The 22,950-nt window shown below is 43.8% G+C and overlaps 1 protein-coding gene across 9 annotated transcripts in view; it reads right to left on the bottom strand.

Annotated features, from left to right (window-relative positions):
• Positions 1-22,950, bottom strand: part of LOC105499242 (proprotein convertase subtilisin/kexin type 6) — a 188,565-nt gene that overhangs the window by 97,486 nt on the left and 68,129 nt on the right. The gene's annotated exons all lie outside the window — the stretch shown is intronic.

Here is a 22,950-nt window from a genome sequence, read left to right as displayed (position 1 = left end):
CTCCTCTTCTCCATGCTGGCTGATGTGAAAGAATTAAAATGACAACTCAGGCCAGGGCAACAAAAGAAACCAAGCTACTTCCTAAAGAGAGAGTTTAGTTTCCCTCAGTGCTATGATGTCCTGCTGGTATCTAACAATGCATATTTCTGTTTCTTATTTTAAAAAACAAGAACTATTATAATAATAATAATTATTACTTTGAGACAGAGTCTCACTCAGTCACCCAGGCTGGAGGGCAGTGGTGCAATCTTGGCTCAAAGCAACCTCCACCTCCCGGGTTCAAGTGATTCTCCTGCCTCAGCCTCCCGAGTAGCTGGGACTACAGGCACACACCACCATGCCCGGCTAACTTTTTTATTTTTAATAGAGACAGGATTTGGCCATGTTGGCCAGGCTGGTCTCGAAAAGTTCCACGACCTCAAGTGATCCACCTGCCTCAAACTCCCAAAGTGCTGGGATTACAGGTGTGAGACACCACTGCCAGCTAAAACGCACATTTCTATAACGGAACTCCAGAGCCTTTTCAACTCTCCCAGCTGTTGAGAGTTCACATCTGTTTCTCTTTCCTTTATAATTCTACTCTGACGTACAACTTACGATGTACCAAATAATGAGGTTTCAACCTGGAAGACAGAGGCCTCCACTCTAGGTTATAATGGAAGGGACTGGGGTCTTGGACTTTGCTGGCCAGCTCATCTCAATTTGGGTTTGGGATCTATGTTCCCTGGAGGGGTCTTTAGAGGTGGGGAGTCCAGCTTCCTCAAGAGCACCCCAAAAAGAGAGGGGTGAGGGGCTCCCACAAGTCTCTCCCAATGCCTGCCATCCCAGCCAGGGGCCTCCCTTCTTGCCTCATACTTCGCATCTGCCTTTATCACTGGTTGCCCTCTGCAGCCAGAAAGTCGCCCAAACAACAGTGCCTCCCCCAGAGAAGGCATCTGAGAAAGGCTTAGCATGAAACGGGGAAGCAGAGGGGTAATGACGGCCACGGACACACTCTTCCTGGATTCTTGTAGATACAGAAAGTTGACTTCTCTGGGGCTCCGGGAATCTTGCCACCCGAACCTGGGTCAGCTCTCTTCATGGCCACTTGACACCCACAACTCCCCGCTTAGAGGCCCCTGGGAGCCCCTCACCCACGGGGCCCAGCTCTGTGTGTGTGATGACCATGCCTTCATCAAGACAAATTCTAAATCTTAGAGCTATTTAAGACGCAATGGAAAAGAGGACTTCTTCTGATTATAAGAATAGTATATGCTCTTGCCCAAACTTTGGGAAATAGAGAAATAAGCAAAAGTATTTTGGCTATTTTCTTTTCTTTTTTTGTTTTAGAGATGGGGTCTCATTCTGCCACCCAGGCTGGAATGCAATGACACAGATCATAGCTCACTGCAGCCTCGAACACCTAGGCTCAAGCAATCATCCCACCTCAGCCTCCCAAGCAGCTAGGACCACAGGTACACACCACTGCACCTGGCTGGTTATTTTCTTCTAGTCTTTTTCTTTGCCTCTAGCATACACCTTCTTTCCAAATCCTTTTTTTCCCCTACTGAGCTTTATACAGAGCATTCCCCTGTGCCATTAAAGACTCTTTCAAGGCTTAGTGGCTGCAGCTCCCTGCCACCATGCACACACCGCTGGCCCAGGCAGCCTTCCTTCTGAGGTTCACCTTCTGAAGTAGGGGTTCCCCACCTCACCCACACTAGTCTGCGCCTGTTTGTTCTATATCCCAGAATCTACATCAACACGTAGTGCATACTCAAAAGCAGAAACTTTAAATATGATTGACTTTAAAAAACAAAATAGTGACTTTTCCCTGAGGTTAAAAGAGGTGGTGTAGGACTCATGCAGAAGAGCCACAGGAAGGAGACCCTGGAGGTAACACCCTCCCTGGGCGCTCAGGGACAAACATTTTATGTGAGTGGAATCCTACTGTCCCATCCACTTAAATGATAATCATGGGTAAGCTCTTTTGATGGAAATTGATGGGCAGAGATCCCTAACACATATATTTCAAAGGTTCTCGTCCTATAATCTTTCACCCAGTAGCACATGGATTATAAACAAATAACTAAATGTACTTCTTGACTTGCCAGGGTAAGAAACTTCCAACCTAAAAGGAATTTGAAGATGATTTTGCTGCAGTAAATTCTTCCATTCCATCCATTCATTCTACCCAGTTTTGAAGGTTCAGGTTTCCCTAAGGTTTTCCCCTTAACATATACGCTGAATTTTCCCAGGCATGAATCAAGACAGAGAATACAAGAGTCACCACAGACAGTTCTTGGGAGGCCAGGTAGGGTAGCTGGTAGTGGGAAAGGGAGGACAACTCTAGGGCTCAGCACGTTGACCTTAACACTTCGGTGGGACACCAAGCTTAATGGAAACTTCTGCTCCAAAAGCCTGAAATTGTATTCAAAATCATTGTCAGAGAAATTTATACCAAAGCAATAGCAAGGTTGAGGCATAGGAGACATCAGAAGTTCAACAGTGCTTGAGCCATTTGGCAGTGTCAGCCAAGTGGGCATGGGCAGTGATTGAGGATGGGGCTGAAGTCATGGGAAGAGCCATCTCTTTATAGCTTGAAGGCCTTAACAAAGAGCAGCAGGAATAAATTTAACTTCTGTGTTATCTATCTTCTCTTCTGGCTCCACCTATTTCCCTTCCTCTCTTTCCTACCTCAGCGACCTGGCTGCAGCATGGCCCGGGGAAGCCACTAGTATCCAGGCACTGAGATAGCACAGGGCAAGTGGACTTAGATGCCTTGACGCCTGCTCCCAAGCGGAGGCCCACAGATGGAGCTGTCACCCACAGTGTGCCTCGGAGCCTGCAGGAGGGAGACAGGGCATGCCACGAGTGAAGACCTTGCCTTCACCAACAACTGTGACCAGGTAGTGACTTTGAAGTTCTCCCGTCTCGCTAGGCCTTAGTCTTCTGCATACTGCAATGATGATAGTTATCATATATAGAGGGATGTCAAACAAATGAAATCGGATGATCCATGTAAAGGGTCTGGCACACAGTAAGCATTCAACGTGTGTGTTTGCTGCTAGTTTGACCCCACCGAGCCTCAGTTTTCCCATCTGTAAAAATGGAAGTAGTAACAATAACTGATTGGTTTTTCTTTTTGTTTTCTAAAAACATATGACTTGATAAGCACAAAAGATTGTATGTCACATACACGTTAGTTATAAAGCCTAATAAAAAAATGGATACCCATGAACCCTCCACCCCTGATGCAAGAACAGGAACATGACCCACTGGGGGCCTCTACTCCTGTGTCCTCCCTGTCACTCCCCGGTTCTCAGAGAAAAATGATCAGAATTTTTGGGTTATTCATGCCATTGCCTTTTTTTTTTTTTTTTTTTTTGAGACAGCGTCTCACTCTGTTGCCCAGGCTGGAGGGCAGTGGCGCCATTTTGGCTCACTGCAACCTCCGCCTCCCAGGTTCAAGTGATTCTCCCCGCCTCAGCCAACCAAGTAGCTGGGATTACAGGCGCCCACCACCACATGTGGCTAAGTTTTGTGTTTTTTAGCAGAAACAGGGTTTCACCATGTTGGCCAGGCTGGTCTTGAACTCCTGACCTCAGGTTATCTGCCCACCTCACATGCCATTGCTTTTTAAATACTACTAGTTTAATACAATTGTATATATGCTTAAGTGATATATTGTTTAATTTTGTTTGTACTGAGAATTAATCCTTTGTTGGTAATACAGGTTATAAAAATCTCCCAGTGTATGCTTGATCTTCTCACTGTGTTTATGGTATCTCTTGATAAACAGAGGTTCTTAATTTTAATAGAGCAAGAGCTCACCTCCCTGTGAAGATCAAAGGAGTCATAACAGGGGCCAACCTTCTCCGGGTTTGTTGGCATCTATTGTAAGGTTCCTTCCCCGCTTTTATAGGCAGGGCAGAGCCACCTCTAGGCCCAGCCCACATGGGCTGAGCATCAGCTCATTGTACTTCCTCCTTTCTGGATAGAGAGGGGGGGTCGGGTGGACATGAAGTGGGGTGTTTCCCAAACCTTTGGTCCATGTGCCTGGCATCCCATCTCCATGGCAGTGTCAGGGACACTGGGCCCAAGTGTCCAGCTCTCTCAGCTGGGAACCTCCAAGAGAAGGGCCAGGGCCAGGACCAGTGCAAGAGGTTGGCAAGAGCATGGCCCCTGGCAAGATACAGAGCAGCTCACAGCAGGGAGAAGAAAGTGGGGTCAGAGAGTCCTGGGGTGGAATCTCACTTCTACATGACCTTGGGCCATGGTCTCAACCTCTCTAAATCATGTTTTCTACAGTATTTATCTACCGGGGCAGTTAAGAAGATTAATGAAAAGCTAAGTTGAGGCCCTGGTCTCGGTACTGCTGGAGAAATGGCAGCAGGGTTCTTTTTGCCCTTACATTTGGCCATGGACTCTCCAGGGGAGGAGACCTCACTGGTCACACAGGGGGTCAAGACCAATTCTGATGCTCTAATGGTGAAACTGATCCTGTTCTAGGATTCTCTCTATAAGTTATAGGTGTTGAAATGCCTAGTTTTGAACAAGAAGAACGGGATGCCAGGAGACATCCAAAAATACATAAAAACATATGACCAGAATGATTTCCCAACACCTCTCACCATGCTTTTCATCTTGGAAGAAGACTGACTGATGTGTGGGAAAGCAAGCATCATGCGCTTAGATTTTAATGAAGCATCTATTTTCCCCAACACTGACAAGTTGCCAAAAAAGAAAAGGTAAATATTTTCAGTAGAAGCCTGCTGTTCCAACATGAGCTTTAAATGTGAATGGCTCTCTGGAAATGCCGAGGAGAAGAAAAACAGTAATGATTTCTCTAATGAAAAAAGAAAGGCCCATTTACTATATAAAATGTCAGATATAAACTTGATTTGGGCAAATCGTTTTGGTGGCATTGATGGCAATGAGCTCCCCATTGTCAGCTTGCTAACAGACTGCTTTTTGGCATGCTGGGTTCAGAGCACAGTGTGGCACAATGAACACGCCTGCCCGGTGCCCTCTAAGGACAAGTCTGTGGGTGTGAGGCAGGAGGAGTGTTGAGTAGAAGGAAGATGGTTGCTTTGGAGAACCTGGTGCCTTTGTGTTTGAGGGAAGAACTCGGGGTGCTATGGGAACCAATCCCCGCACTGACAATTCCAGCTGCCCACAGAAGCTCCATCCAGGAAAGAATCACACCACTTTGCCTTGCTTTAAATAATACATGCATTCCTATAAAATCTCCTAAACCCAATAATATTTTAAATGCCCTGGGAGAACTTGCTGAAATGAATGATTTTATAAGTCACTTAATTAAGTTAAAAACAAACAAACAAACAAAACCAAAAAAAAGCCACTGTTTTTTCATAGTGACCTGTCTTTCCTCCCTTTCCTCTGCTTCCATTTTTTTTTTTTTTCCCCAAGACAGAATCTCCCTCTGTCATCCAGGCTGGAGAGCAGTGGCGTGATCTCAGCTCACTGCAACCTTGCCTCCCAGGTTCCTGATTCTCTTGCCTCAGCCACTGGAGTAGCTGGGATTACAGGTGCATGCCACCACACCTGGCTAATTTTTCTATTTTTAGTAGAGATGGGGCTTCACCATGTTGGCCAGGCTGGTCTCAAACTCCTGACCTCAAGTGATCCACCCATTTCGGCCTCCCAAAGTGCTGGGATTACAGGTATGAACCGGCCTCCTGCTTCTAATGTATGTCTCGACTTCCCAAATAGCAGGCTTGTATAAGGCAAGGTGAACCTATCAACATGCAGCTGGCCTCAGTCAGCACGAGACACAGCCTTTCCCCTGAAAACTTTCTAGGAAGCTCAGCATTAAGAGCAATGGGAAGAACACACCCACACGCCCACACACGCACGCACACATGCACATCAATACAAGTCAGCCCTCCTGCCCGGGTGGTTAATGGCTGGAGGAAGGCAGGGAGCGGGACATGCCGGGCCCACTTTTGTTTATTGAGAAGTAATGTATTTTGCCTTCAGCAAATGAATGGCAATGCAGAAGCAATGAACAGCAGCAAATAAAATTAGACTGTCGCTTCCTGAGTGTGACAAATAGGCCTCCCCAACACATTTTGCTCATTAGCCCTGGGTTTATTTTAGTAAGTCCATAGAGAATTATGTTTTGTTTTTGTTTTGTTTTTTCAGTAAAACTATAGCACATTCTGTTCTATGAGCATCCATTCTGGGCCAAGTAAGGTTTCAACAGTTATTTAGAAATGCTACAATCCTAAAAGGTTTCTGTCAACCCTCATTATCACCTAAGACAATAGACACGACTCTCAAATTGCTAACTATGCCCCCACAGGACAGCCTTGTTCTAGGAACTCCAGGGACCTGTGGTCTGCTGAGTTGTCAAGGCAGATCTACGTTCACCATTGTGACATCAAGTGTGTGGGGACCCGCGGGGAATCACCAAGCCAAATCTCTTCCTACTTCCTGTTCTGTTCCTGATGCCCTGATGGAGCCACTCCACCTCCTTCTAGAGTGGAAACGCAGCTATAGCCAGCGGTGCCCCTTATGGGCATGTCCTGCACGCAGCCCTGGATCCAGGAGATGTGGTCTGTCTCAGGTCGGGTCCTGTGATAACTAAGGCTGGCTTCCCCAGTCTGTGGTCCATGTGTCTGGCATCCCATCTCCATAGCTGTGTCATGGACACAGGTGTCCAGCTCTCTCAACCAGCAACCTCCAAGAGAAGGGCCACGACCAGTGTGGTCTGGCAAGGGTAGGGCCCCTGGCAAGACACAGAGCAGCTCATGGTAGGGGGAAGAGAGCTGGGGTCAGAGAGTCCTAGGGTGTAATCTCGGCTCTGCATGACCTTGGGCCATAGTCTCAGCCTCTTTAAATCATGTTTTCTATAACATCTATCTGCCAAGGCAGTTGAGAAGATTAATGAAAAGCTAAGTTGAGGCCCAGGTCCTGGTCCTGGTACTGCATCTGGGATAACTTCGGTATTACCCATCTTCTCTTCTGGCTCCATCTATTTCCCTTCCTCTTGTATTTTCAGTATCTGATGCTTTGACATCTGGGGCTTGCTGACCCTGGAGAGACTGTTCCTTCAGGGGCTACCCAGTGTCTCGGGATAGTAAACTACCCATCAGGAGTGTGCTTTTCACATGCAAGCCAACTAATCCAGAGTCTGCACCCCAGCCCCCTCCATCACAGGCTCTCACACACTAAGCCACTACTCCCCTAACCTAACCACCCAAGGCCGGGTGTCAGGCAGCTAGGGACAGCTCCTATTCCCCTGAGTCTGCTGAAATTATTCAAAGTAGCTGATTCTGAACTTGCCTTCTCTGCCTCACCCACACCTTCCTACAGAATCCATCATAAGGCCTCTGGCCCATGTTTTCCCCTCTCTCCTGCCTCCTGACGGACCCCAGTGCTTCCCTGTGTGGCCCTGCATGCAGTACTGGGACACATCCCCTTGGGAACTGTAACAAACCACCTTTTCAATGCATGGCAGTGGTCTCCTCATCAGCTGGCCTTGCCAAACCTAAATAATAAGGAAAACGATTGTATATATTTAAATAGATCTCTCTTTGATAATTGGGTCCTGTTGATTCTTCAAAGAACAATATAAAACTGGAAAAGCCTTAGCCATGATCTAGAGATTTGACATCTAGGCTGACCCTTTCATGGTCTTCCTACTAGGGAATGAGGGCTGGAGAACAGAAGTGCATGGCCCAGGCACTCAGAGGGAGCCAGTGAGAGCCGGCAGCTTGGGACACAGGACAGGACAGCAGGCTTCTGAGCCAGACGGAGCACCTGTACATCTGCACCGCACATGAGGATGGCAAGGAACCCCAGAGGAGGCACACGTGCAAAGAAAGCAAACCCATGTCCTGAATGGACCTCTGAAGGAGACACAGCCGGTGAAAAGGAGACGCTCATGCCGCCATGAACAAAGGCCACCCTGGAGCTTGTTTCTAAGACTTAGCATGCTCTCTTCCTGTCTCTTTGCTTCTTTCTTATGTACACCCAGGAAGAAAGCCTCTCAGCAGCCATCTCGGGAACCCAGATCTGTGCAGTCCACAGCATTCGAGAGCCAGCCTCACCCATCCTCTGCCTGTGTCTGCAGGAGGGCAGCCTGGGGAGGGCATGGCCACCTGGGAGACACAGGGCAGAAGGGGCTATGCCAGCTCTTGTCCATCTCCTCCTTCCTATGGCTCCTGCTTAGCCTGGGGATGCTCAGATCTAGCAGGCAGGGGCCTTGGATAAGGATGTGTCGGGGGGAGGTGAGGGACGAGGAAGAGGGGAACCCCCGCTCCCTGACAGCACCAGCTCCTAACATTCACCAAATCCCCCCAAACCCCCCAGTGCATTTTAAATCCTCTTGCAGTTGAAAATGCACTGGGAACCTTTGAAGATTAATCTACAGCTTAAACTGTTCTCTTAAAATGTTCACAAGCCTAAACTGCTTAATGGAAACACTAATGAGACTGAATTCTGTGACTCAGAATTAACATAATTAACCAATTTATGGGCATGGATTAATTTAGCTGTTATGTACTTAACATTTTTGTGTTTATGAAAGGAAAAACAGGATTCAGTTCCCCAATCAAAATATGGAGCAAAAACGCCAACAGGAATCTGGTCGCTGCTGTTTACTTTTCCTTCCCAGAAACAGGGTAAACACGCTCTGAAAAGATGCGCCTATGTCCGGGGGCCTGAGCTGGGGAGCTTTTCTGTTTGTCAGGTGGGAGGGCTCCCTGCGGTCTCCAGCTGCCCTGCTCCCTTGCTGCAGGCCCCAAATGCAGCCTACTCCGGATCCACCTCAGAGATCCTGCCCTGTGGGCTGGCGATGCTTCTCAAAAGCAGGGAGGCTGGGCACGGTGGCTCACGCCTGTAATCCCAGCACTTTGGGAGGCTGAGGCGGGCGGATCACGAGGTCAGGAGATCGAGACCATCCTGGCTAACACAGTGAAACACTGTCTCTACTAAAAATGCAAAAAATTAGCCAAGTGTGGTGGCGGGCGCCTGTAGTCCCAGCTACTCGGGAAGCTGAGGCAGGAGAATGGCGTGAACCCGGGAGGGGGAGCTTGCAGTGAGCTGAAATCGCGCCACTACACTCCAGCCTGGGCGACAGAGCGAGACTCTGTTTCAAAAAAAAAAAAAAAAAAAAAATGCAGGGAAACTGTACCATAATGCAGTGTCCCACATGACACCCCTCCTGCCTTAGGAAAGTGTCTGAATCTTGTTAAGTATCAGCACACGTGAGGAACTTGCTAAAGGGTAGAAGCCTGGTAAAGTTAAAGGGGTGAGGGCCCCACTCACCTGCCCTGTATATTGCAAACTTCCCTGAGAGAGCAGGTTCCACTCCGGCCAAGCCAGCACACCTGGCTCCCCAGCAAGCTTTTCTAAGGATGCCGCATGGGGCACGAAGCCAGGAGGACCTGGTGCAGTGGATGGGCTCACATCCTCGGCCTGCATTCTAGGAGGGACCTTCACACTGTTTTTGTTTTTTGTTTTGTTTTGTTTGGTTTGGTTTTGTTTTTGAGTTAGAGTCTTGCTCTGTTGCCCAGGCCGGAGTGCAGTGCCATAATCATGGCTCAGTGCAGCTTCAAACATCTAGGCTTAAGAGACCTCCCTGCCTCAGCCTCCTGAGTGGCTGGGATTACAGGCATGAGCCACCATGCCTAGCTAATTTTTAAATTTTTTGTAGACACAGGATCTCACTATGTTGTTGAGGCTGGTTTCAAACTCCTGGCCTCAAGTGAACCTCCTGCCATGGCCTCCCAAAGTGCAGGGATTTTAAGTGTGAGCCACTATGCTTGGCCAGGGCCTTTACAATTCTGCAGGCCCCAGCAGGAAGGGCTTGCCATGCAGCTCAGCCTGCACTCACCTTGAGGTGAGATGGCAGTGGAGGCAGCCAAGTCTGAGAGCCCCCCACCACCAATGCCACCCTGAAGCAGATGGGCTGGGAGGGAAGGAAAATTAGAGAGAGAGAGAGAGATAAGGAGAACTATGTGCCAGGCCAAAATTAAAAAGACAAAAAGGTGAACGGAGCAAGAGAGCAAAGAAAGGATGAATGAGAAGAGGGGCTATGTCTGCTGCCCTCTCTCGCTCCCTCCTGTGCTGCTCCCATTATCATAATTTTTTAGGCCGGGAGGAAGAGGTGAGGCCAAGATATGCTTGGAAGGAATCAGAATTCAGTCAAGAAGAATACAGTTATACACTGTGAAGGCTTCCCCTTCTGCTTCTGTTTCTGGCCACTGGGCTTGGTGGCAGCTGTTCTCATCTGGTCACCGTTATGTCCTAGCATCAGAGGGCTACGATTGCAAAGGTGGAATCCAGGCTTCAGGGCAACAGGCCTAAGCTCAAGCCTCTGCTCTGCCTCTTGGCAGCTGAGTGAACCCGGACGTGGCAATTCATCTCTCTGTTAGTCTCCCCTTGTGGGAAATGGCCAAGAGAACGTCCAACGCACAGACGCCCACTAAGAACTGGATGCAAAGATGACTACAAGTGCTTGGCAATCAACAGCAATCGGCAAGAGGTGTCACCATCTGCATCACAGTGAAAAGACTCAAGACACCCAACCCAGGAGGAAGACTGAGCATGCAGCCTACCTCTCCCCAGGGCCTGGATCCCTAGGAATAAAACTTAAAACGAACAAATCTGAACCAGCCCTGGGAAACGAGATCAGCACAGACAAGCTGCCTTGAGGCACTGAGGAAAGACCGGAAGTGGAGGGCATCAGGTGGCAGCAGGAGGCGGTGTCCTGGCAGGAGGACATCTGAGTGGGGAATGATTCCAGAGCTGCGGAAGGTGCCAGGCCAGGTGTGCAAGGACGGGAGGAGCCCCAAACAGGCCTCGGAGTAAGGGGCCGGGGTGGCAGGTCAGCTGCCTCAGCCTCCAGGCTGAGTGGGGACAGCAGCAGAGTCATCTTGAGGCTGGTGCAGTGAGACAGGGTCCCGAGGCCAGAGCACCAGGATGATGCCCTGGGAGCGGGGAGTCTTTCTAGCACCCTCTCAGAAATGCTATCCAGCAACAGGCCCCTCCACTCCACATCACAGAAAGACCCCTGCCGTCAGACCAGACAACCACCCACAGCCACATGGGGATCTGTGAGCACATGCAGGGGTGGACAACCAAGAAGCAGCCCATGTTTGAGGAAAACCAATCCCAAGAAAGAGGGGCACCCAATTAAAAAGCAATATGAACCAAACCAGAGGGACCCGAGGAGACAGGGCTAATAGAACAAATGGAAAAACCAATACACAATAAGTAGGCCAAATGCCACGGTAAGGAACCGTGGCACCACCCCCACCTACGGCAGCACAGCCTGAGTGGCGAGCCTAGACCTCCACCCACGCGAGGATGAAATGAGGCGCCCAACCCTGCTGCTGGGGCATGTCAGGAAACAGCAGGTAGGAAGCAGGGCTTTTATCCCCAGCAACCTCAAAAGGGGCCCACTTGCGTGGTGCCAGCAGATATCATGCCATGAGCCTGGTCTTCCAACCACACCCAGCAGTAACAAAGTGTCCGCTCCCTCCCCTGGAGTTGTGTCAGGATGCCTGGTGGAGAGTCAGAAGCCTCACTGTTGCTCACAGTAACGAGGGGACCTGCACTGTGGGGTCATGGGAGGCACACAGGGAGTGGGACCCCCCGCCCCTACTCAGCACTGATAAGGAGCCTTCCCACCCTTGGGTATCAGCAGAGGGTGAATGGGGGCCCTGGACATACCTACATCTGGCAATAATGAAATGGTACCCCTTGTCCTCTGCAGCAACAGTGCCAGAGAGAGCCAGCTGAAACAGAAGGCTGAAATCAGGTATAGCCTCATAACATAATGCGAAAATGTACAGGTTTCAAAGGAATATCACATGTCATTCCAAGAACAACTAGGAAGATCTCAAATGCGTAAAGAAAGACAATCACCGATGCCGACATGGAGGAAACAGGGGTGCTGGAACCATCTGACAAACATTTTATTCATTTTCTTCCTTTTTTTAGGTTTACCTTTTAAAATTACTTTTAAGGATATATTAGTTGTATATTAATAAAGATTTTAAAGAAGCCATGATAAAAATACCTAGGTGAGCAATTACAAATATGCCTAAAACAAATGAAAAAATAGAAAGTCTCAATAAAGAAACCCAAAGTCTCAGCAAAGAAATAGAAGATATAAGAGGAACCAAGTAGAATTATTAGAACTGAAAATACAATAATCAAAAAGCTCAGTGGATGGGCTCAATAACAGAACCCACAGGACAGAAGAAAGAGTGAACTAGGAAATAAAAAATATACACATAGAATTACCCAATCTGAACAACATAAAGAAAAAAAATTTTTTAAATATGAACAGAGTATTAGGGACTTGCGAGACTATAACAAAGACCTAAACTTCATGTCACTAGAGTGGACAGGAGGAGAGGAAAAAGGGCCAGGCATGGTGGCTCACACCTGTAATCCCAGCACTTTGGAGGCCAAGGCAGGAGGATTGCCTGTGGCCAGGAGTTCGAGGTTACAGTGTGCTATGATCACCCCACTGCACTCCAGCCTGAGCGACAGAATGAGACCCATCTCAAAAATAAATAAATAAATAAATAAATAAAACAAGAAGAAGAAGAAGGAGAGGAAAAAGAAGTGGGGGCTGGAAAAGTTCTCAAAGAAATAATGGCTAAATGCTCTCCAAATTTGGCAAGAGATATAAACCTACAGATTCACCAAGTTTACTTTCAAGTTTTCTAAATGACATTTGATGGTTGAAGCAAAAATTACAACACTGTCTGATGTGGTTCTAAATGAATGTATGTTTGAGATGTATGTATATTACAAATATAAATGGGAGAGAATATTGGGATATAAAGGAAGGTAAGGCTTCTATACCTCACTCACGCTGGTAAAATGACAACATCCATAAAATTGATTGTGATAAGTTACGTGTGTATAATACCAAGGGAAGCCACTAAAAAAGCTATACAAGAAGATATACTCAGAAACATTATGCACCACGCGAAATTCTAAAAAGTGTTCAAGTAACCCACAGGAAGGCGGAAAAAAAAAATAGAGAAACTAAATACAGAGAAAAAAGAAGAGAGAAGTTAAAATGGCAGACTTAACCCCTAATGTACAATAATTACATTAAATATTAACTATCTAAATACAGTAATTAAAATAGATTGGCAAGTGAATCTAAAAACATTGCTAACGTTTGACAGCAGACTGGGGGGCTATAGTTAGCAACAATATATTAAATATTTCAGTGTAGAAGAGAGGACTTGAAATGTTACCAACACATAGACATGATAAATATCCAAGATGACGTATACCCCAAATATCTTGATCATTCTACATTCTATGCATGTAGAAAACATTCACATGTACCTCATAAATATGTAAAATACTGTTTATCAACAAAAGAAAAAAACCAAGAGGCAACTTCTACTATGCTGCACTCTCTAATAAAATTTTTATACAAGAAAAATAAATAAAAACGTGGCCGAAATATATGCTATCTACAGGAGACTCAACTCAAATATAACAATATAGGCAGGTTGAAAGCAAAAAGATGGAAAAATATATACCATACAACCATTCATCAAAGGAAAGTAGGAGTAGTTATATTAATATCAGATAAAGTAGACTTCACAGCAAAAAAATTTACCTGAGACAAACAGACACCCCTTATCAGCAACACTGAATTCCAGAGACCATGGGGTAAGATTTTTAAAATTACGAGTGAAAATTATTTTGAACTTAAAGTCAAAACCTAGCCAAATTTGTAGGGAGAAAATAATGACATTTTTAGACTTCAAGGACTCAGAAAATTTACTATCTATATAACCATTCATACATATAGCAAGCACTCAAAATATCTTTTGAGAATGAATAATTTAATAGATGAGAAAATCTAGTAAAATAAAAAATTCACATAACAAAAAGATGTAAGAAAAAAGAAACAATGGTGACCAATGAAATTAGTTAGATTTTATACTGAAGCTCACATAATTGTTGATGCATAATGTAAAGTTGTTAAAAATAATATGGAGTTAAATTTTTGAATGATCCCAATTCAAGGAGGTGATGACAGAGAGAAGATGGCAGAGGAATGGAGCTATGGTAAGTTTCTTACGTTGCTCAGGTGAAAGAGTTAAGTATTGATTAGTGCTAAACACTGTAGAGAAATATAAATTCCAATAACTATGCTTAAAGAGTAACAGAATAACAGATTTAGAATGTAAAAATTTCAACCCATTAGAATGAAAGAAAAGAGAAGAAACTACCTCTAACCAGCAAAAGGAACATAAAGATGGATTGGTAGACAGATGGATGGATGGATGGATGGATGGATGGATGAATGGAAGGATGGATGGATGGAAGGATGGATGGATGGATGGATGGATGGATGGATGGATAAATAGATCAAAACACAATAATAGAAATAAATCCAAAGATATATGAAATCAGCACATGTACGAATATAACAAAGTCCTTCTTTAAAGAGACTCTTCAACTGTGTTAAAAACATAAATCCAGATACATGCTGCTTATAAAACCAACATTAGAAATAAAGAATATATGAGAAAAAGGATAACATAATTTAGCAAGTGTGCTACTTTTATCAATCAAAGTACAGGTGTTATATCAGCCAAGGTACAATTAAAGGCAAAAATGAGACAGAGAGGATTTTATAGTGATGAAGATTCATTATACCTTGTAATGTACCTTGTAACACAGCTATAAAATGTGTACAGCAAAAATGGAAAGAAACTGACACATCCATAATCATCATGGAAACCAGCATCCCTTCTCAGAAATAGATCAGGTAGACAAAAAGTAAGAAAGACTCCAGAACTTTTGAATGAACTTGATAGAACACACAGGTGACAGAGGCTGATGCCTAAAGGTATCAGGCAGGCAGGGTAAATGGCTAAAGCGGCCAGGTCTGTGAAGGCCACCTGGGGATGGGTGGATTGCACTTTGAGTTAGGAGCAATCGCAGCCAACTGTTGCCATTAAGGAATGAGGGCTCAGCATAGCCAGAGCTGCTAAGCTTTCACAGAAAGCCCCAAATCCATATTTTTACATAAAATACTGTGATTTGTAAATGTTTGCTCAAGTTTTCAAAAATATACTTGTGTGAGTCAAACAAAACATGTCTGCAGGCCAAAGGCAGCTTATGGGCTACCAGTTGCAATCCCTAATCTGATACAGATTTTTTTACTCAATGAGCATAGAATAAAAATACTCTTCAAACACTGTTATGGTTCGGCTGTGTCCCCACCCAAATCTCAACTAAAATTAAATCTCCCAGAATTCCCACAGGTTGTGGGAGGGACTCAGGGGGAGGTAACTGAATCATGGGGGCCAGTCTGTCCTGTGCTATTTTCGTGATAGTGAATAAGTCTCACGAGATTCTGATGCGTTTTTCAGGGGTTTCTGCTTTTGCTTCCTCCTTATTTTTCTCTTGCCACCACCATATAAGAAGTGTCTTTCGCCTCCCACCATGATTCTGAGGCCTCCCCAGCTATGTGGAACTGTAAGTCCAATTAAATGTCTTTTTCTTCCCAGTCTCGGGAATGTCTTTATCAGCAGCATGAAAATGGACTAATACAGTAAATTGGTACCCATAGAGTGGGGCGTTGCTGAAAAGATACCCAAAAATGTGGAAGCAACTTTGGAACTGGGTAACAGGCAGAGGCTGAAACAGTTTGGAGGGCTCAGAAGACAGGAAAATGTGGGAAAGTTTGGAACCTCCTAGAGATTTGTTGAATGGCTTTGACAAAAATGCTGATAGTGATATGAACAATAAGGTCCATGGTCAGGTGGTCTCAGATGGAGATGAGGAACTCGTTGGGAACTGGAGCAAAGGTGACTCTTGTTATGTTTTAGCAAAGAGACTGGCAGCATTTTGCCCCTGCCCCAGAGATCTGTGGAACTTTGAACTTGAGAAAGATGACTTAGAGTATCTGGCAGAAGAAATTTCTAAGTAGCAAAGCATTTAAAAGGTGACTTGGGTGCTGTTAAAAGTATTCTGTTTTAAAAGCGAAGCAGAGCATAAAAGTTCAGAAAATTTGCAGCCTGACGACACAGTAGAAAAGAAAAACCCATTTTCTGAGGAGAAACTCAAGCCAGCTGCAGAAATCTGCATAAGTAACAAGAAACCTAACATTAATCTTCAAGACCATGGGAAAATGTCTCCAGGCCATGTCAGAGACCTTCACAGCAGCCCCTCCCATCAGAGGCCCAGAGGCCCAGGAGGAAAAAGTAGTTTCATGGGCCAGGCCCAGGGTCCCTGTACTGTATGCAGCCTAAGGACTTGGTGCGCTGTGTCCCAGCCACGCCAGCTGTGGCTGAAAGGAGCCAATGTACAGCTCAGGCTGTGGCTTCAGAAGGTGGGAGCCCCAAGCCTTGGCAACTTCCATATGTGTGTTGAGCCTGCAGGTGCACAGAAGTCAAGAATTGAGGTTTGAGAATCTCTACCTAGATTTCAGAAGCTGTAGGGAAACACCTGGATGCCCAGGCAAAAGTTTGCTGCAGGGGTGAGGCCCTCATGAAGAACTTCTGCTAGGGCAGTGCAGAAGGGAACTGTGGGGTCAGAACCCCCACAAAGAGTCCCTACTGAGGTACTGCCTAGTGGAGCTGTGAGAAGAGGGCCACCATCCTCCAGACCCCAGAATGGTAGATCCACTAGCAGCTTGTACCATGTGCCTGGAAAAGCTACTATATATCCCGTGCTATTCTCGTGATAGTGAGTAAGTCTTATGAGATCTGATGGGTTTATCAGGGGTTTCTGCTTTTGCTTCTTCCTCATTTTTCTCTTGCTACCACCATGTTAAGAAGTGGCTTTCACCTCCCACCATGATTCTGAGGTCTCACCAGCCATGTGGAACTATAAGTCCAATTAAACCTCTTTTTGTCCCCAGTCTTGGGTATGTCTTTATCAGCAGTGTGAAAACAGACTAATGCAAACATCCACTGGCATATTTACAAAAACTGAACATGTATCAGGACACAAAGATATTCTCCATAAATCCAAAAGGCAGAAATTATACAGAACATTCTCTGATTCCAGTGTAATCAAGTTAAAAATTAACAACAAAAGGAGCATCAGAAATCTATGCAACTGAAAAATTTTATAAATCTCTTCTAAATAACTGCTGGGTTAAAGAGAAAAATCTAAGCTGAAACATACAATTATTTGGAAATATATAGCAATAAAAGCACTATATAATTAAACTAGTAATAGGTGATGAAAGGAGAACGTATGAATTTTTATTTATTAGAACACATAAAATCCTGAAAATAAAGAACTAAATACACATTCCATTCAAGGAGTTAGAACACAACAATAAATTTAAAAGCTGAAGGAATTAATAAATAAGAAAAAGCAGTCATTTATGAGGTAGAAAACAAAGGAACTCAATTTTTTTAAAAAAACCTAGTTCTCTGCAAAAGCCTGTTTTTTTATTTTTACTTATACTATTTTTTATAATTTTAACTTTTACTTTAGATTCAGGGGGTATATGTGAAAATTTATTACATGGGTATATTGTATGACACTGAGGTGAAAAAACTTATTTTATTAAAAATAGAAATTTTTCATCAATCAAGGGAAAAAAGATGTCACAAATAAGATTAGAAACAATTATAACTATAAAAATGGAGGATATATTTTTAAATTATGAGAATATGATATTAAATTTACATTATATATTTGAAAATCTTGAAAAATTGATGATTTTCTAGGAAGATTTAATTACAAAAATTTCCTCAAGAAGAAACAGAAAACTTGAATAGGTTTAGCGCTTTTGAAAGTCACCACATCCAATCAGACTAGTTAATCAGCTCTACCAACACTTCAGAAATCAGGCACTATCCACAATACATTAACTGTTTTCAGAGCACAGTAAAAGAAAGTTTCCTAACTCATTCTAGGAGACTGGCATAACTCTGATAAACAAGCTAGAGAGAAACATCACAAAACAAACTGTAATTCTATCCATTTTATAAATAAAGATGTAAAACCACACAGAAGATATCAACAGTTGAATGCAGATGTATTAAAAAAAATTACTCATGATCAAATGGAACTTATTTCAAGAATGAAAGAAAAAATTTCCAATTTAGGATTTTTTTTTTTTTGAGACAAAGTCTTACTCTGTTACCCAGGCTAGACTGCAGTGGCGCCATCTCGGCTCACTGCAGCCTTCATCTCCCAGGTTCAAGCGATTCTCCTGCCTCAGCCTCCTGAGTAGCTGGGATTACAGGGGCCTGCCACCATGTCTGGCTAATTTTTGTATTTTTAGTAGAAATGGGGTTTCAACATTTTGGCCAGGCTGGTCTCGAGCTCCCGATATCAGGCGATCCACCCACTTTGGCTTCCCAAAGTGCTGGGATTACAGGCGTGAGCCACCGTGCCTAGCCCAGTTTAGGAAATCTATTAATGTAACCTATTACACTACACAGATTAAACAATAAAGTTGAAAAACAATATAATCTCAATAGATACTTTTAAGAATTCAACATTCATTCCTGATCAAATCTCTTAGAAATCTAGGAATATAATAAAATTTTCTCAACTTGATAAAGGGTAACTATAGGGAAGACACTGACAAATGGCATAAAACTAGAAGTATTCCTGTATAAGTCAGAAATCAAGCAGAACCTATAACCAACACTATTCAATATTCATCAGGAACTCCTACATATTCAAATAAGGCAAGCAAAGAAATAAGAGTTATTAATATTAAAGAGAGAAAACCACCATTATATTTACAGATAGCTATTACATACATCTCTCCAGAAAAGCCAAGAGAATCCAAGGGAAAACAACAGCACCCATAGAGATCAATAAGGTGGCCAGAAACAAAACCCAACATACAAAAATCAATAGCTTTCCTATATCCATTTCAATAATGACCAATTAGAAATATAATTTTTTTTAAAAACCTAGATCTATATCTAATAAGAAATTTATAAAATCGATATGGAGGAAGTGATAAAACTTTAAAAAAAATGTAAAAGAAGACCTGAAGAAATAAAAACATACCATGCTCCTGGGTGGGAAGACTCAATATTGTAAAGATGTCATTCTACCCCAATTAATCTATAATTTCCAAGCAATCCCAATCAAAATCCCAACAGGGTTTTTTGTTGTTGTTGTTGTTTTTTTTTTTTTTTTTTTTTTATGGAACTTGACAAGCAGATTCTCAAGTTCATCTGAAAGAGAAAATGTGCAAGAATAGCCAAGTAATTTTTGAAAAGGAACCATAAGAGAAAATTTGCCCTATCAGTTTCCAAAAAACAAAAACAAAACCCCAAAACTCTCCTAAACTGTAATAATTCAAAGTGTGGTATTGTTAGGGCTTATGAAGGAACTGACTAATGAAACGTAAGGGGAGACCCAGTGTCCATATGGGGATCTAGGGTGTGATGAGCGCCACATGTGGCAATTACCAAATATTGATTTGGGGGATCTCTCCTTCACACTGCTCACAGAAATAAATTCCATATGGATCAAAAAGCTAAACCGAAAGGCTGGGTGTAGTGGCTCACACCTGTAATCCCAGCACTTTGGGCAGCTGAGGCGGGTGGATCACCTGAGGTCAGGAGTCCAAGATCAGCCTGGCCAACATAGTGAAACACCATCTTTACATAAAAAATACAAAAAAATTAGCCAGGCATGGTGGCGGGCACCTGTAATCCCAGGTACTTGGGAGGCTGAGGCAGGAGAATCGCTTGAACCCAGGAGGCGGAGGTTGCAGTGAGCAGAGATTGGGCTGCTGCACTCCAGCCTGGGTGACAGAGTGAGACTCTGTCTCAAAAAAAAAAAAAAAAAAAAAAAAGGAAATAAAAATGTTAAACAGAAAAGAGAAAATCATAAAAGTTTTAAGAGAAACTACTGTCCTAAAACTGTAAGTTTTTAGAGGAAATACAGAATAGGTTTACTATCTTGGGCAAGATCCCAAACTCAAGAATCATGAAGGAAGATGAACAAATTTGACATCATAAAAACTTTACTTTATTTTGAGACAGGGTCTCACTCTGTCACCCAGGCTGGAGTGCAATGACGCAATCATGGCTCACTGCAGTCTCGACTTCCTAGGCTTATGCAGTCCTCTCACCTCAGCCTCCCAAGTAGCTGGGACTACAGGCCCGTGCCACCTTGCCTGGCTAAATTTTTCAAATTTTTTTTTGTAGAGACAGGGTATCACTATGTTGACCAGGTTGGTCTCAAATTTCTGGGCTCAAGAGGTCTTCCCGCCTTGACCCCCAAAGTGCTGGGATTACAAGTGTGAACCACTATGCCCAGCCCATAAAAACTTTAAACAGATTTTTATTAAAAATTATATATGAAAGGGGGGCACAAATCATCACTGTACTGCTTGACAACTTAATATAAAATTAAAGTATCTCTAAAATGAAAGACATCAGGGACCAGTGAACACACAGGGGTACACCACTCCCCTCTCTGGAAACAATGAAGATGGCACGTGCCTCTGTGGATTCCTAAGAGTGTAAAATTTCTCCCCAAGGTAGGTGCTAACACACCTGAAGGCAACATGACTAGGGAAACTGGGGGCTGAAGGAGTTTATTCCTTTTCTTTTTTTTTTTTTGAGACAGAGTCTCGCTCTGTTGCCCAGGCTGGAGTGCAATGACACAACCTTGGCTCACCAAAACCTCCACCTTACAGGTTCAAGCAATTCTCCTGCCTCAGCCTCCCAAGTATCTGGGATTATAGGTCCCCACCACCACACCCAGCTAATTTTTGTATTTTTAGTGGAGACAGGGGTTCACCATGTTGGCAGGCTGGTCTGGAACTCCTGACCTCAGGTGATCTGCCCACCTCCACCTCTCAAAGTGATGGGATTACAGGCATGAGCCACCATGCCTGGCTATTTCTTAATATAATTTGGACAGTTCCTCTGTTTCTTTCATTTGATTTAATTATTTTTATGTGACAACATTTATAAGGAATACACAGTTTTACAAAGAAAACTGGCTAAACTATGTCTACAGGTTTTTTGACACCTTTCTATTCAAAAGGTGTGACCAAATTTCTCTCCCCTTGGGTGTATGCTAAACTTAGTGATCCATTTCTAATACACAGAGAATGGCTGAAGAGATGGTGCATGACTTCTGAGATGAGGTCATAAAGGGCACTGCTGATCTGGTTTTGTTTTTTCTCCTGAACCACTCGTTATGAAGGAAGCTAGTTACCACGTTATGGGGACACTCAAGCAACCCTCTGGAAAGGTACACACGGTGAGGAATCAGGGACTCCAGCCAACAGACCTGTAAGTAACTCATCTTGGAAGTGAATCCTCCAGACTCAGTCAAGTCTTCAGACTACAATCACAGCCAACAGCTTGACTAGCACTTCATGAGTGACCCTGAACCAGAAACATTCAGCAAAGCCACTATCTGTGCTGGAAAACAAGTGTTTGTTGTTTTAAGCAGCTACATTTTTAGAATGACTGCCACGCAGCAATAGATAACTAATACACAATCTAATTGATAAAGAACTATAAACCACACGTTTTAAGTTCAACAATGACAGAGTTGCATATATCATACTAACTCTTCTTATTAAAGATAATAATTATAAACTCTGAACAAAATAGTTACTTAGAAAAAATCAACTTTTTAAGAGCACTGAAGAATGACCAGAAAAAGGCAGAGGGTAGGCAGGGGATTCAATTCTTGACAAACCATACTGGGCATGATCCAAGTTGACATGACTTTTCCTCTTGAGAGAAATTTCCATTTCTTTTGGTGCAGAGAGGCTAGAACTCAAATACTAAAGCACAGTAAAGTGTTATCTTATTCTCCAGAGGAGTCAAGGGATAGAGTTTGGGACTGTCAGAGCAGCTGGAAATCGAGAGGAGAAATCTCAGAAAGGAGAGAACTACAGAAGAGAACATATAGGCCGGGCGCGGTGGCTCAAGCCTGTAATCCCAGCACTTTGGGAGGCCGAGACGGGCGGATCACGAGGTCAGGAGATCGAGACCATCCTGGCTAACATGGTGAAACCCCGTCTCTACTAAAAAATACAAAAAACTAGCCGGGCGCGGTGGCAGGCGCCTGTAGTCCCAACTACTCGGGAGGCTGAGGCAGGAGAATGGCGTGAACCCGGGAGGCGGAGCTTGCAGTGAGCTGAGATCTGGCCACTGCACTCCAGCCTGGGCGGCAGAGCGAGACTCTGTCTCAAAAAAAAAAAAAAAAAAAAGAGAACATATAAACTCCTCACAATCACTTGGCTGAACCCTGAACTATACATGGGCAACCCTCTAAGAAGTCCAGTAGGAAAACAATAGCCGAGAGGCTGGATGAGCTGAGCAGATATTTCAGCTGCTGCCCACTACAGTCAGTCCATTTGGAGTTTGAGACTTGCTAAGTTAGAGGTCTGGGTTTAAACATTTCAGGCTTTCCACTAAAATACCAAGAGGGTCATGGTCTAGGAGAACAGACTATATCCTGGGGCTAACAGATTTTCCCTAAGGCTATGAGCAAATCAGAAAGATAACCATTAAAAAAAAGAATAATCAGGTCTCCACAAGCTCACATTTAACCTACTGCTAGAACGAAACTTAATGGTATTCAAAGACAACAGAATTCAGAGTCTCTACGATGTAACAGTATCTACCATACAATAAAAAATTACTAGACATATGCAAAGAAAGAGAAATACATGACCCACCATAAAAAGAAAAATCAGTCATTATAAACATACTCCTAAAATGACCTAGATATTGGAATTAAGTGCAAAAGACTTTAAAGTATTTCTTACAAACATGTTAAAGAGTCTAAAATAAAAGATAGATATAATGAGTGAAGAGATGGAGACCCAGGAGAGATTTGGAAACAGTAAAAGAAAAAGAGTCAAATGGAAATCATAAGACAGAAAAGTAAATATCTGAATTTTTTTTTTTTGAGATGGAGTCTTGCTCTGTCACCTAGGCTAGAATGCAGTGGTATGATATCAGCTCAATGCAACCTCCA

This window comes from Macaca nemestrina, chromosome 7 (assembly GCF_043159975.1).
Source record: "Macaca nemestrina isolate mMacNem1 chromosome 7, mMacNem.hap1, whole genome shotgun sequence".
In the NCBI taxonomy this organism is placed as follows: Eukaryota; Metazoa; Chordata; class Mammalia; order Primates; family Cercopithecidae; genus Macaca; species Macaca nemestrina.
This window is presented reverse-complemented; position numbering and strand designations above follow the sequence as displayed.